This window comes from Oryx dammah, unplaced genomic scaffold, assembly GCF_014754425.2.
Source record: "Oryx dammah isolate SB20612 unplaced genomic scaffold, SCBI_Odam_1.1 HiC_scaffold_2, whole genome shotgun sequence".
Lineage (NCBI taxonomy): Eukaryota > Metazoa > Chordata > Mammalia > Artiodactyla > Bovidae > Oryx > Oryx dammah.
The window spans coordinates 42,334,482-42,350,243 of record NW_024070186.1 but is presented as its reverse complement, the minus strand read 5'-3'; positions in this window follow the sequence as shown (position 1 = coordinate 42,350,243).

Below are 15,762 nucleotides of genomic sequence, written 5' to 3'. Positions count from 1 at the left end.
AAATCCACCTGCTAATGCAGGAGATGCAAGAGACATGGGTTCGATCTCTGGGTTGGGAAGATCCCCTGGAGGAGGAAATGGCAACCTACTCCAGTAGTTTTGCCTAGAGAATCCCCTGGACAGAGAAGCCTGGCAGGATGCAGTCCATGAAGCTGCAAATAGCCATACACAACTGAGCACACAGGTGGGAGTGTGGGAAATCTGTCCCTCAGTGTCCTAGAATCCTGCAAAACAACATATACAAAACCGACCTGGTATTTCCCAGACTCTCATCATAGTCCTTATAATTGTCACCAGAATTATTTTTTTCTAGCATTGACCTGAGAATCCTTTAGAATCTGCCTCTTCCAATTTCCCTACATTTAATTAGTACTATGTTACTGTGAACTAGGAGTCTTGCCTGCTATAGGAATGGCCTGCACTAGTGGCCCAGCCATGCTCATACATTGGCTGGGAGCGGCCCATGGGAAGCACGACCTTGTCATGAATAAAGTGGTGGATTTGGTGGGATGGACACTGAGGCCATTGGTCCATTATGCTCTACACACTGTAGGAGATCTGAGGAATACATTTTCATGGCTGCCACTTTCCAAATCTTGTCCGTTTAACCTCCTAATTATCTGCATACTTCTTTCTGATCCATTCCTCTGAACATGGCCTCATCATCTTTTTGTGGGGGTTGGAACACTAACTCTTCTCTCTGCCACCACTCTTGCCTGTTTTTCTCTCTAGTTCATTCTCCAAGGTGCTGATAAAATGCTCCTTTGCACATACAAATCCAACTTGGTAACTCCCAGCAACCAGATTACAATATTGCAGTGGACACTCGGATAAAAGCCAAGCTTCTTAGCATGGGAAACAAGGAGGTACCAAAATTCTGCTGGGCTGGTCCAACTGCGTCTCTCAGTGTGACTTCTCCAGAAACCCATAGTGCAATCCACTGACTGAATTTGTAGTCCCTCCAATGCATTTTCCTCAATTCCATGCCTCATGCCTTTACACACACAGTTTCATCTGCCTAAAGTGTCAACTCTTCACTCTCCTGCCTCTCCCTGCCTAATGGCCTTGTTATTCACTGGCACATGGCTTAGTATATTCTTCTAAGCCCACAGTTCTTGTCTTGGCTGTGTAGTGGCTAGAGAGCTTTCAAAGTAAAACAAAACTGAGGCATAAGTACCTAAGATTCTTATTTAGTTAGCCTGGCTTCTTTTTCTCAGCACAGCATTTTTGACATTCATCCATGTTGTATGTATTAGTAGGCTGCTTAAGTAATTACTGAATTGGTGGTAACTGAAGAGACATGACTTTTTGAATAATTAGTAAACATATATGCTGAGTTAGAATAGTTGCTAGAGTTCTTTTGCCAATGATCTTACATTGAAAGCAATTTGAAAATTAAGTATTTAGATGAATCATTTGAAATAAAAGTTTGGCAGCTGTTTAGTGGATAAAGCTGGTTGTTCGAATTCAACTAATTTTTTTAAAAAGCCAGTTGTTTCTCTGAATTTTTTTTTTTTCAAAACATTTTGGAAATTTCTGTGAAAATCATGTACACAAGACAACTAGTGACTATTGATTCTATTTCCTTCACAAAGGGAAAAAGAATAAAAACCATATATTCGCAAAAGTTGACTCTTAGGAGTGTCTGAATTCTTAATCTGAATAAGAAAGTTCTGAGGCGGTAGACTTGGCTTTGCCTCCCAGGGGCCAGCTTTCAGCTAGATTTGGGCGCTGGAACCAAGAAAAAGACAGCAAACAAAGTGGCCCCCCCAGCAGAATGTAGGCAGCCTGCTTCTCTGAAGCATGGGTTGCAAGGGCCTAAGCAGAGAGTTAGGACCCAGGTATGTTCATGAAGAAAGGGAGAGGAGCATTAGCCATGTCGGAATGGAGGAAAAAGGAGAGCCGCTGGGGCCATGGCTACAGGCTCTTCATAGACAACTGTGTTTTGACTGTGAGTGGGTTGTGAGTTGGGAATAGGTTCAAACTGGTTCAGCTATTCCCGTGGAAAAAATTTTCTAAAAAACTGAAATGGTAGCGACAACCAAAAACATAACTAAATGTCACTTTATTGAGTTGAATGCCAGTGTTCTTGCCTGGAGAATCCCAGGGACGGGGTAGCCTGGTAGGCTGCTGTCTATGGGGTCACACAGAGTCGGACACGACTGAAGCGACACAGCAGCAGCAGCAAGGACTACTCATATCTGAAACGTTTAGTAGACTATCAGAGAAATGTTTGAACCACAGGGGGAAATAGTCTTAAAAGCAGCCACACAGAAGATGCAAGTTACCTGCAAAAGAAAAAAACTACCCTGCTTCGGTTTTCTCTTTGTAAAAATGAAGCGCAACAGAGCAGCATCACGTCATCGTGAAGGGAGAGGCTGTACTCAGCACAATTCTTGTTTATGTACAGTACCAGGAGAGATTTTGAAATATGCAAAGATTCCAGAAACATCTCACTCACTTATGCTAATGCAAAGAGAATTACTTGAAGATGTGTGTAGCCAACTGAAAGATGTCTAAAATGTAAAACTTTCTGAGAAAGTTATGCTATAAAAGGTTGATGATAAGCATCAGTGTCAGTTAAAATAGAAGTAGGTCAACAAATCTATAGTAGACCACACAAGAAAAGATAATCTGTATAGGTCACACCCTTTCTACAGTGCAAAAAACCAAGCCATAACAGAAAACCTTTGCATAAAGAGCCTCCCCTGCAATGTGTCAAATGCCTTATAAAAATTACATTCTGTCATCCAATAATCCTTCCCCTCAGCTAGCCTAAGAAACCATCTGAGATACAGACAACATAGACACAAGGATGTTCCTCACATCATTACTTATTATAGTGAGAATCTGAAATGAAATAGTCAGCTGTCATTGAACGGGTACCCAATTACATGTGCATTTGAAATAAGTGGAGAAAAAATTATAAGGCCGAGTATTGTGCGATTTAGGCAGGCATTTGATCACAAAAGATATTGACAGTGGATATTTCCAGGCTTGTAAACTGCTGAGCCAGCTTACATGCTTCCCTGGGCAAAGACATCCCTCTTTCATACCTAAACTCTCTACTCTGGAAAGGAGCATGCAACAATCATTTCTGTTTTTCCTAATGGATAATTTAAACCCTATTTGTAAAATTCTCCCCCAAAATGAACTCAGATTTGTTCCAGTGTTCATTATTTTCCACCCAATTATATACATCCAATCCATCTAGAAGGAAATCCAAACAAATTTTTATGAGTTCTTTGATCCCAAAGTCTTCACAGGGAATTCCAGAAACAAGGGATGGAAGAGTGCTGGCACACAAATATTTATTTATGTCCAAAAAGTATTTATTGAAAATTATTTGAATATATCTGATGAAGAGAATGCAGTGTCAGGAAAGTTTTGAGAAGTTCCAGAACTGGTGTGGAAAACTAAATGATTGTTCAGCAAATGTTCACTCACTGCCTAGTGTTCCCACCTCTTTGGGAGGAATGTCTTCTCTGTACCATGGATAATGGGTTTGTCTGTGTGACATGTTTTGGCTGATTGGATGTCGGTGAGATGACTGGCAGAGATTTGAAATGTGCTTGTGAGATTGGATGTAGCCTTTTGACTTGCCACAAAAATAAAATGCTTGGGTAGCCAGTCCAGGAGAAATGAGAGAGCCATAAAGTAGATCTGGATCTATCCTACAATTTGGCACCCAGCGCAGCAAACCCAGTCCAGACCAACAAAATTCTAACAACTTGAAGATATGTGAGCAGAAAATGCATTCTTGTTGCTGTAGGTCCCTGAGTTTTGGGACTCAATGCTTTCTTATGCAGCATATAGCGGAAGCAGCAAACTGATAAACTTCTGTCTGTAAATCTGGAGACAGATCAGTGAATTATTATTTTTTTAATATGAATGTATTTATTTTAATTGGAGGCTAATTACTTTACAATATTGTATTGGTTTTGCCATACATCAACATGAATGCGCCACGGGTGTACACGTGTTCTCCAACCTGAACCCCCCTCCCTCTTCCCTCCCCATACCATCCTTCTGGGTCATCCCAGTGCACCAGCCCTGAGCACCCTGTATCATGCATTGAACCTGGACTGGCTCAAATCAGTGAATTAAGCAATATGTTGTGAAAAATGTTAGTACTTGTCAAAGATGAATGTAAAATATGAAAGACTGTAATGTTACTCAGGACAAAAAAAAATACAAAAGTAATAGTTAAGTATATTCAGAAGCTAAGCTCATGAGAGAAGGAGAATAGAGGAAATTTTTAAAAAGAGAGATTATTCAGAATCTTAGAACCATCAGCAGCTGAGGACTAAAACACTTGGACTAAAACCTTCTAAAAGTTGGAAGGAAGTGGAGTAATACACATGGTCTATATTTTGACCCAGTTATTTTATTTATTTGGGCCTCTGCTTTATCTTCTAGAAAAGCAGAGAATAGCAGTGGGTAAGCTGTTTCAGCATTAAAGCTTGATAAGCCTTTGAGATCATTTTAAATCTCTTTAGTAAAATAAGCTTAGAAAAGTATGCATCAGAGATTTTAAGGAAATTAAATTTTCATTATTTTGGTAAACCTGACTTTTTATAGTTATTCCTTATTCAGATTATTAAATAGGACACTCATAATTCAACAAGAAATCAATTCAATAAGTAAATAAGTTTCCAGCTTAATGTAAAAACTGATTTGAACAGATTGCAGTTTTTGAGTTAGTGATGTTTAATGCAATTACATCCATTTTCTTTTAAATTACTTCTCTGCTAAATGTTATTTCAATATTTTAAGATACCTTTTACATATTTCTAACTTCCCATATTAAGGAAACAATTTTTCTTTCAACATTCTCTAAGTGAAAATACACTCTATAAGACATTTTCATTTTAAAAATCATAAAAGCAGCTGAAAAACAGAAATTTCTATCAGTTTTTTATCCACTCAGTCACAATTTTTTTATTAATTTTGTGCTGGTAAACAAGTAAGGGGTTTCCCCTTGTGGCTCAGCTGGCAAAGAATCTGCCTGCAATGTGGGAGATCTGGGTTCGATCCCTGGGTTGGGAAGATCCCCTGGAGAAGGGAAAGGCTACCTGCTCCAGTATTCTGGCTTGGAGAATTCCATGCACTGTATAGTCATGGGCTCGAAGAGAGTTGGACATGACTGAGCAACTTTCACTTTCACACAAGTAAGGGTTTAGGGATAATAAAGATTCTAACAGATTTGGAAGGTCACCTAGTTGATAAGAATGAAACTATCTAATCTATTGAAGAGTAGCATAAATATAAGCTTGAGAAATTTATGACATGACATAAATCATATAAATATGACAAAAGTGCCTTGCATTCTAATAGCCATTTGCTTTCAAATGCTCCTGATAAATGGATAGGGCTTTCTCCATATACAATTACCTTTTGTGAAGAATACGTATGAGAAGTGCAAAGCCTAAGTTAGATAGGTCTATTAACCACTAATTGGATTTTACAAAAGTAATGATGAACATCAAAGTTCATTACATTCTACTGAGGTTAAAATTTAATTAACAATGATAAACAATTTTAAGAATTTAAGTATTGCCCAAACCCCAAACTTGTTTGGGGGTTTAAGTGTATTTTTCTTAAACATTCTTATTTGTTGTTTAAGTGTATTTTTCACAGCAGAGAGTATCAGAAAGAACATTGAATTCATCCAGTGATGTTTATCTATAACTTCAATCATATTCATAGCCTCACACTATTTCTGTTTTGCTGACCTATGCATAAGAAATATGACATTTAATTTTATTTCTATAAACATAATTTTCAGTTTTTAAAACCTTTGGTTAATCCCATTTACTCTTTATATTTAAAGAGGTTCATCAGTTACAAACTATTTGGTGGTTGTTGTATTTCATAATTTATTTATGTACTATTCCAAGATGGAAAACCAGGAACAATTTTTAATCATAAATTAGGGGGGAAAGTATTTAACACAGTTTCGTGATTCAGAATCACTTGGTATTTTAAAGAGTAAAATGATGACTTCAATGTGGGCAATACAAATGAGATCTATGCATTTACATAATAGAAATTAAAATTGTAAAATAAAATTTAGAAAGAAAAACAAAATTCATGGCTAGGCAAAGAACTCTATTTCACCAAAAATCTTTCAACAAGTAAGTTTTATATGGGTGAACAGCAGACAGTTGTTAGCAGTTACATAGGAAAACTAAATAAAAAACACATGAAATATGCCTCTTCTCAAGTCTTAAGGAGCTAAAGTTGTAGCTCTAATGTCAGAGCATTGTGATCCATGGGAATTTAAAATGATATACCATGTGTTTTAGCAATGTTCACAACATTATTTTTAAAGAAAACTAAAACTTTATCTGTTTTATTCTCAACCGTCCAGGGGGTATTTGAATTCATGGAAAATTATCTCAAAGTAAGCATGGGAGATGAAAAGCAACAAGATAGTTGCTCTTCTCAAGTGTATATTGATTGCTGAGTATTTGGGGAAGAGAGGGAGGAAGAATAAAAAATGTATATAAGTAACTACAATAAAGACTAGTAAAATATGCCATTAAATAAAAAATAATTCTATCCATGTTAAAAAGGGGGAAGGTGTGGGGAGGAGAAAGAGGATAGATAAATTCATTGATTAAATATTTACTGATAGTCTCCCATATACCAGATGTTGTACAAGGCTCTTAACCAACCGTAAAGATAAAGAAATACAATTTCTGCTCCTCAGGGCTCAAAATCCAGAAAGAACAATAAGACAGGAAATATGCCCACAGCCGTCTGTGAGTTCAAGAATAGCAAGGACTGTATTTTGTTTGTTGTGGCATCCTAAGCAGTGAGTGAATGCTCACTAGATAATTAATTCACATTTCTAAAGAATCAGTTAGTCATCCGCACATAGACAACTCAAAGCTAAGCATGACTTTTTTTTTTTCTCTCCTATTTAATCTTCACAACTCTGAGGAAGCAACTGTCAAATAATGAAAATGAGGGTTGGAGAAGCTAGGGAAGTTGCCCAAAGTTACACAGCTAGTATATGGTAGTGTGTATCCAGAAGGCTTTTAATCATTTATTTTCTTATTATCTTATTGAGTGATACAACTTGCAAAAAGATATAGCTAAATTGTTGTACGGGTTAAAGAAGGAATTATTCCAACTACGGAAATCAATAGAGGCATAAGAATACTCTTATGGTCCAGATGGTTGCCCTGGACACTGTGGAATGGAGAGAATTCTGAGAGATGGTGGCAAAATCCAGAATCATATTTTCTGGTAACCATTCATTAACATCAAATAAAATTAAGAATTAAGTTCCTCAGTTGCACTAGCCACATGCCAAGGGTTCAATAACTACGTGTGGCTTCTGGCTACCATATTGGTCAGCACAGACTTATAGAGCTTCTCTATTCTTACAGAAAGTTCTATTAAAGAGAGCTATTCTGAACAGAGGAAGGAAGTAAGTAAGTGTTAGTCGCCTAGTCGTGCCCGACTCTGCAACCCCATCGACTGTAGCCCACCAGGCTCTTCTGTCCATGAGATTTTCCAGGCAAGGATACTGGAGTGGGTTGCCATTTCCTTCTCCAGGGGATCTTCCAGACCCAGGGATTGAACAAGGATCTCCTGCACTGCAGGCAGATTCTTTACCGACTGAGCTACAAAGGAAGCCATTCTGGACAGAAGGGACTATGAAAACAGAGAAAGCAGCAAGGAAACAAAGTTCAGGTCTGTTCAGAGATCAGGGTATTGAACTTGGTGATAGCATAAAGTCCTTGTTACTATGTAGGACATGATAAGTAAGTGCCTGATTATTTTTGATGATGTTCAATGCTAACAAGTAGAATTTATGTGAACATGGAATGCATTGAGAAACATGGAGGATTTCTCATTAAGGAATTATGTTACTGGATGGGCTTCCCCAGTGGCACTAGCGGTGAAGAACACGCCTGCCAATGCAGGAGGCATAAGAGATGGTGGTTTGATCCTTCCCCTGGAGGAGGGTGAGGCAACCCACTCCAGGATTCTTGCCTGGAGAATCCCATGGACAGAGGAGCCTGGAGGGCTACAGTCCCTGGGCTTGCAAAGACTAGGACACGACTGATGTAACAGCAAGCATGCACAATCTGTTCTCAAAGTGGTTCACAGGACTCATGAAATAGTGAGAGCTGATGGTTGGAAAACTGGCCATGAGCTTGTTGAGCTTGGGAAAGGAAAAGCTGAAAAGGATGTGAGAAATTTAAGTTAGAACCTCTATGACGTGATATCCTGAGGAGAAAGAGAAAAAAAAGGTTGAACAACTAGGAGAATGGTGTCATAACTGGGAGAATGGTGTCAGGATGGGAGAATATTGTCAGAAATGCAGAAGTCTGGAAAAGGATGGGATTTGTTTCAAAGGGAAAAGAATAAGTGTAGTTTTGAATATGTTGAATTTAAGCTTCTTTTGAGACATTTATTTGGAAATTTCCATGGAGCACTAGAGAAATTTTCCAAATCCTTTCTTTATTTTCACAGAAAAATCAATGGCTGGTCTATGGAGATGAGATAAATGGGGGAGACAAGGAAGTCATCACCAGCAGGAGGACCAATATCCAAAATGTGAGGAGTGAAGTCCAAAAAGGTGCCAAAGTCAAGAATAGCGGATATGAAATTTGAAGTAAAAAGCCAAGAGTTGGGGCTATGACTGATGTAGTCTAATTTGTCTCTTACAGCTTTGGAATATTGTGCACTTTCTTAGCCCTATTGGTTTAACATGATTCCCCAGAAAGACTACTACTAGAAAAGTTCCTAAAGGTTTCAATTTCACACCGTTTGCTAACATCTTAGATGTTTATGATAGTATGACAGTGACTTCGCTGTGTATGAAATGTTATCAGAAATTTGTGTGGGATTTTTCTAAATTTTTTCTATGGACTTTCATACATGATACAAACTGTGGTTGTGTTTCATTGAAGCAGAAAGCCTCGTAAGAGTTGTAAACTATCAATCCTGTTGTTTCAAATATCACAGAGAATCATGAGAATTTCTTTCATCTTAATATTAATAGATTCCAAGATCCCTGGAGTGATTCTCTTTCACAAGAATTTTTCTATTCACCATTTAGATTTTGTTAGTGTAATTCGTGGTAGAAGGAAAGAACCAGCTGTGAAATTTAAAAGGGAAAACAGAACACAGGTGGTAAGATAAAGTTCTATGCATTTGTCCAACTTCATGAATAGAGACAGGAAGAGATAAAGATCTTTCTATCTTTCAAAAGATAATTAAGTCTTTGTCACAAACGAAGACAAGGTACTTTTGACAACCAAGATTTCAAGGAAAAAATAATGTAACATAAAAGGATGGGTACTAACCCAGAATTTTGTTTTACACAGTGGATTCCTGAACATAAGGCAAGTGTTCTAACAGACCTCACTCTGTATGACTGAATATATAAATGCTGATTTTGTTCAGTGAGTTACTTGTTTAAAAAGGTTAAATGCTTGTAATTTGTACACTTCCCAAGGCTGTAATTACTAAAAAGCCATTGAAAGTCCTTCAGTTAGGGAATTTTTAATGACTTAATTCTTGATCCTCCTTGAGATATCTTGAATTCAAAAGGAAGGATGCAGGTGCAAAAAGCCACAAGAGAGGTGAACTGAATAACCTCTAGTAGAATCAGGATTGAAATGCAGACCTCCCAAACCTCAGTGGCAGTGTACACTAGTCAGAAAAGCAAAATGGGCTTGACAGCAAAGGGAAGAGAATTAATATGAAGAGGAAACTGCGCTGGTGTTGAGAAGTTAGTCATTAGCTATAGCAATTAACTGCAATTACCATTACTTACAAAAGCATAAGATATTTTACCCAAGCAACTATTATTCAGTAAAAGATAATTATTTCCCGTGATTATGATGTGTGATAGGTTGTGTGCCATAGATCAGCTAAGACAAAGTGAGAGTAACTGTCTCAGCAGCTGTATTTCAAAACATATACCTTCTGCCTCAAGATTAATGTTGACAGCATCTATCCAATCCCAAACATCCAAAGGAAAGGTGAATGCATTTAACTCTCATCCCAATATGCTGTATATACAAAGTCAAATATATAGGGGCTGAAAAGACTGTTTTTCACTTAAATAATGGAGAAACTGGAATTCTACCATTAATCTTTTGATCTGAATTTGGATTTTCCACTTCTAACCTTAATTCTAGCAATACTGTTAAGACAGGAAACAAGAACTTACAGAATTTCTCTAACGTGAACTGTATTTTTCCATTAGCACAACATGCATTTGAAAATTTTTCTTGACGGCACATAGTTATCTTTGAATATGCCATAAAAGCAAAGATGAACAAAACAATAGCAAGGTGGAGTTAGCTGAGAGTTTCTGTGTAATGTAGCAAATTATAGAGAATATATTGTAAGCTTTCTACAAAAAATTCAGAAACAATTTTTGGACTTGTATTATCTATTTTACCTGCTTTAAGTAAATAAGTGAATTATGCATTAATTGACACATCTTAAAACGCTTCCACAGCATTTTGTGTACTTGATTCACACTGCCACTGCCATCAAAGTGCTGTTGCTCAACCTGGTCTAAGCAAGGATAAAATATCATTGCATGATTTTTTTCTTGACTCAGGTGAAAAGCTCAAAATGAGTTTACTGGAGGCCAGGAGAAAATGAAAGGGAAACAACTCCAGAGAACCAGCTGATGTGAAGCCTACCCCCATACTTTGGGTCCTCTAGGAAAAAACAAAAACAAAAAGGTGTCAGGGGGATTCTGGCTTTCCAATACTTCTACTTTCCCCTTCTCACTTTTTCTAGGATCCCACAGGATATAACCTGGCCAAGTTCCTCACTGCATTTAGAATGGAAGAGAGGGAGGCAGTAATACTTATAAGAGACAATAAGTAATCTGAAAGAAGAAAACAACAATACACTCTACATGGGCACCAAGACTTAGTAGTTTTATGTGGTCTTGGTCAGTGGTCAGCAAACTATGGCCCTTGGGCCAAATTACCCATCTGCCTATAAGGCATAGTTCAGGCCGAGGCAGAAAAGAAGGAGAGAGTATCTCAATGGAAGTAGGTTACCTTTATTCAGGCAAGGAGGAGTGACAGTCAGCCTAATGACCAGGCTGAGTGCAAGAGGGATCAGGGAGGCTTCATATTTAAAGGGAGGTTTGTGGAAGCGATAAGGGAAATGTTAGTCAGGTGGGGTGTTTTGGGTATTCTTTAGTTGAGATGGCATTTGTAGTTGGGCAGGGGGTGATAAGTCCCCTGGGCAGGGGGTGATAAGTCTCAGTTAGATACAACTAGCCTGGAGCATCAGAGCAAGACCTAAATTTCGGTTTTGTTTTCTCGGAAGTTAGATGATTCAGCAAGGGCTTTTGACACTTGTTTTGTTTTCTAGGCCCAAAGACTCCTTCATTCCAGACCCTGAAATCATAAAAAATGGGGGAAAGGGCACCGTATCTCTCTGGCTACTACCTGCTTGATAGGGATGATAGTTTTGGGTCTGGAATGGAGGATCGTCCTAGGGCCCAGGGTCTCCTTTTCCTGAGCTTGGGATGAGGCTCTTGAGAAGAAGAATGGTCTTGATCTGGTCTCAAGAGATGGCCCAAGTCAGTTTTTGGAGAAACTTTGAAAAAGATTGAATAGACAGGGTCCAAATAAGAGGAATAAAATGATAAGTACCAATGGTCCCAGGAAAGGGAACAACCAAGGGAGGGCCTGTTGGAACAGGTTTTGGGGACTGTAAAGATTTTGTAACTCTTTTCTGTAATGTTCAGTTCTAAGTTCTTTGACTCTGCGCTGGACTATGCCCTTTTCATTAACAAAATAGCAGTAGTCCTCTCCTAGGAAAATGCAGGTCCCTCCCCTTTTCACGGTGAAAAGTCCAGGGCTCACCTAGTTTGTAGGTCCACAGAAGCTAATGAGTTAATTTGTCTTTGGACTGAAACGAAGGACTCCACTACCTGCTCCACGTCTTCAATAAGTTCCTGGGACACCTTGTAGTAAAAATGGGCCGAGGTTGAGATGCCCCCAATCCCAGTGCCTAGGGCTGCTGCTAGGCTGGTACCAATCAGGAGGGGGGCTATGACAGCTCATATTTTCCTGTGGGAAAGTTCCCCCTGTGGGTAGACTATTTACTCTACCTCTTCTTGAGGAATGTTAGACCCAGGGTCAGGAAGACAAAGATGCAAGGTCCAAGGAGGTCCAGGGGGAGATATGAATATGCATAGGTCCCGCAGAGAAAGAAGAGTCTTGGATTGGTGCAATTATTTGTGCTGTTCCAGAGAACCCATGGAGAAGGCAATGGCACCCTACTCCAGTACTCTTGCCTGGAAAGTCCCATGGACGGAGGAGCCTGGTAGGCTGCAGTCCATGGAGTCTGCAAAGAGTCAGACATAACTGAGTGACTTCACTTTCACTTTTCACTTTCATGCATTGGAGAAGGAAATGGCAACCCACTCCAGTGTTCTTGCCTGGAGAATCCCAGGGATGGTGGAGCCTGGTGGGCTCTCGTCTATGGGGTTGCACAGAGTTGGACACGACTGAGGATACTTAGCAGCAGCAGCAGCAGAGAACCCAAGTGGAACAGAAGGAGGGAGTGGAGTTTGTAAGACCAGTGTAGTTGGGACTAGAGTAGTTGATACAGGTTAGGTTTGAAGAGGCTGAGAGTAGGACATTGTCAGAGACTGGCCCAATGGGTTGTGTAGTTTTTTGTTGGGAAGGGGAGGTATAGTTGCCCTGTGACAGCCAAGTTGAGGGTAAGGGGATTGCTATGTGTGGTGAGGGAGACAGTGACATGCATATCCAACACTGGGATGTGTGTTGTGTGTAAAAAGAAGAGTTGAGAAGGCGGGTAACGTGTTGGTTGCCAGAGGGAGGTTTTAGGGGAGGCCATAATTGGGAAAGGAGGTCTAGGCATTTATAAGGCTCAGGGGTCACCTGTAATCAGGAAATTATGTTCTTTATGACTTGTTCTTGTTTCTTTTCCCAATCTTGATATAGTACCCCCCACCGTCTGAGTACTTCCATTGGGTAATGGGATAGAAGTATATGTTTCTTCCATTTGGCTTATGGCAGGTGCTCACGAAACTCCTCTTTTGTACTTTAACAATGAGTAGGGATTTGGACTCCTCCTACCACCGAGGATCATGGTGCATGGTCTTGGAGCCGTATTATAATATGAGGAATGAACATAAGAATAAATGTCTGAGCAGGGGCAGGGAGTAGCCAGAAGGCTGGGGAGTGCAGAAGGATAAGGAACGAGGGAGTCACGGGGCTGTTAGGCAGTGCGGAGGAAGTAGCACCCTAGGAGTAGAACACAGCTAACAATGTAGGCGATACCGACGAAAAGATGAAGGATAGGTGACCAGTCCTGAGGGGAGACAGGCCTAGAGCAGGACTAAAATTAAGAGTGCAGTTATAGTTAGAGAGATAGAGAGAGGCCAGTCAGGGCGAGGGGCAGAAGCCCCAAGTTGGTGGTTGCTTGAATCTGAGGAGGAATAGTGTCCATTAGGATGTAGAATGGTGTAGAGAATGAGAGCAAAGAAATCAGTTTTATCTGGAGTCAGGTCGTAGAAGGTTCCCTGAAGCCTTGAGACACCAGTTGAGACATCAGTTTGGTCAGGTCTTTGAAGGAGGTTCCTGTATGGGCGCTGGCCCAGAGGTCTTGTAGTAGTTGGGTCAGGAACAGTTGTAGGTTGAAGAAAGTCCAAGTCATGCAGTGTCTTCTTGGATGGTTGACAGGGGTTGTTGCCGGGTGAATTTTAAGGAGGTGGGTCCTGTGAGGGAGACCTGATGGGGTCAGTTAAGGAGGGCAGCTCAGGATTGGAGGTGACCCATTTTAGGCGAGAGAGGTGTACCCAGGAGGTGACCTTTTTGAGTTCAGCTGCAGTTGGGGTAAGGAGGATGATTTTGAATGGTCCCTGCCACTTTGGGGTTAGGTCACCCTGGGAATTATCAGACAGATAGACCATGTCCCCGATTTGTAAAGGGGGCAGGGAGGCTTGGGGGTCAGGGGCAGGCAAGTTGTGGTTGATGTATTTCCAGAGGACATTGCAGAGTTCCACCACCAGAGGGGAATGTAGGAAGCTTGATATGGGAGGAGATTCAGGGGGTAGTCCAGGAGGGAGCATGGGACTTCCATACATTACCGCAAAGGGGCTTGGCCCTAGGGGCTTTCTGGGCAAAGCCCATAACAACTGTACAAAAAAGATCTTTACGACCCAGATGATCACGATCGTGTGATCACTCATCTATAGCCAGACATCTTGGAATGGGAAGTCAAGTGGGCCTTAGAAAGCATCACCATGAACAAAGCTAGTGGAGGTGATGGAATTCCAGTTGAGCTATTTCAAATCCTGAAAGATGATACTGTGAAAGTGCTGCACCCAATATGCCAGCAAATTTGGAAAACTCAGCAGTGGCCATAGGACTGGAAAAGGTCAGTTTTCTTTCCAATCCCAAAGAAAGGCAATGCCAAAGAATGCTCAAACTACTGCACAATTGCACTCATCTCACATGCTAGTAAAGTAATGCTCAAAATTCTCCAAGCCAGGCTTCAGCAATACGTGAACTGTGAACTTCCTGATGTTCAAGCTGGTTTTAGAAAAGGCAGAGGTACCAGAGTTCAAATTGCCAACATCCGCTGGATCATGGAAAAAGCAAGAGAGTTCCAGAAAAACATCTATTTCTGCTTTATTGACTATGCCAAAGCCTTTGACTGTGTAGATCACAATAAACTGTGGAAAATTATGAAAGAGATGGGAATACCAGACCACCTAACCTGCCTCTTGAGAAATCTGTATGCAGGTCAAGAAGCAACAGTTAGGAATGGACATGGAACAACAGACTGGTTCCAAATAGGAAAAGGAGTACGTCAAGGCTGTATATTGTCACCCTGCTTATTTAAGTTATATGCAGAGTACATCATGAGAAATGCTGGACTGGAAGAAATACAAGCTGGAATCAAGATTGCTGGGAGAAATATCAATAACCTCAGATATGCAGATGACACCACCCTTATGGCAGAAAGTGAAGAGGAACTACAAAGCCTTTTGATGAAAGTAAAAGTGGAAAGTGAAAAAGTTGGCTTAAAGCTCAACATTCAGAAAACGAAGATCATGGCATCCGGTCCCATCACTTCATGGCAAATAGATGGGGAAATGGTGGAAACAGTGTCAGGCTTTATTTTTTGGGGGCTCCAAAATCACTGCAGATGGTGATTGCAGCCATGAAATTAAAAGACGCTTACTCCTTGGAAGAAAAGCTATGACCAACATAGATAGCATATTCAAAAGCAGAGACAGTACTTTGCCAACTAAGGTCTGTCTAGTCAAGGCTATGTTTTTTTCCAGTAGTCATGTATGGATGTGAGAGTTGGGACTGTGAAGAAGGCTGAGCGCCGAAGAATTGATGCTTTTGAACTGTGGTTTTGGAGAAGACTCTTGAGAGTCCCTTGGACTGCAAGGAGATCCAACCAGTCCATTCTGAAGGAGATCAGCCCTGGGATTTCTTTGGAAGGAATGATGCTAAAGCTGAAAGTCCAGTACTTTGGCTACCTCATGCAAAGAGTTGACTCACTGAAAAAGACTTTGATGCTGGGAGGGATCGGGGGCAGGAGAAGGGGACGACAGAGGATGAGATGGCTGGATGGCATCACTGACTCAAAGGACGTGATCTGAGTGAACTCCGGGAGTTGGTGATGGACAGGCAGGCCTGGCATGCTGCGATTCATGGGGTTGCAGAGTCGGACACAACTGAGTGACTGAACTGAACTGAATCCGGTAAA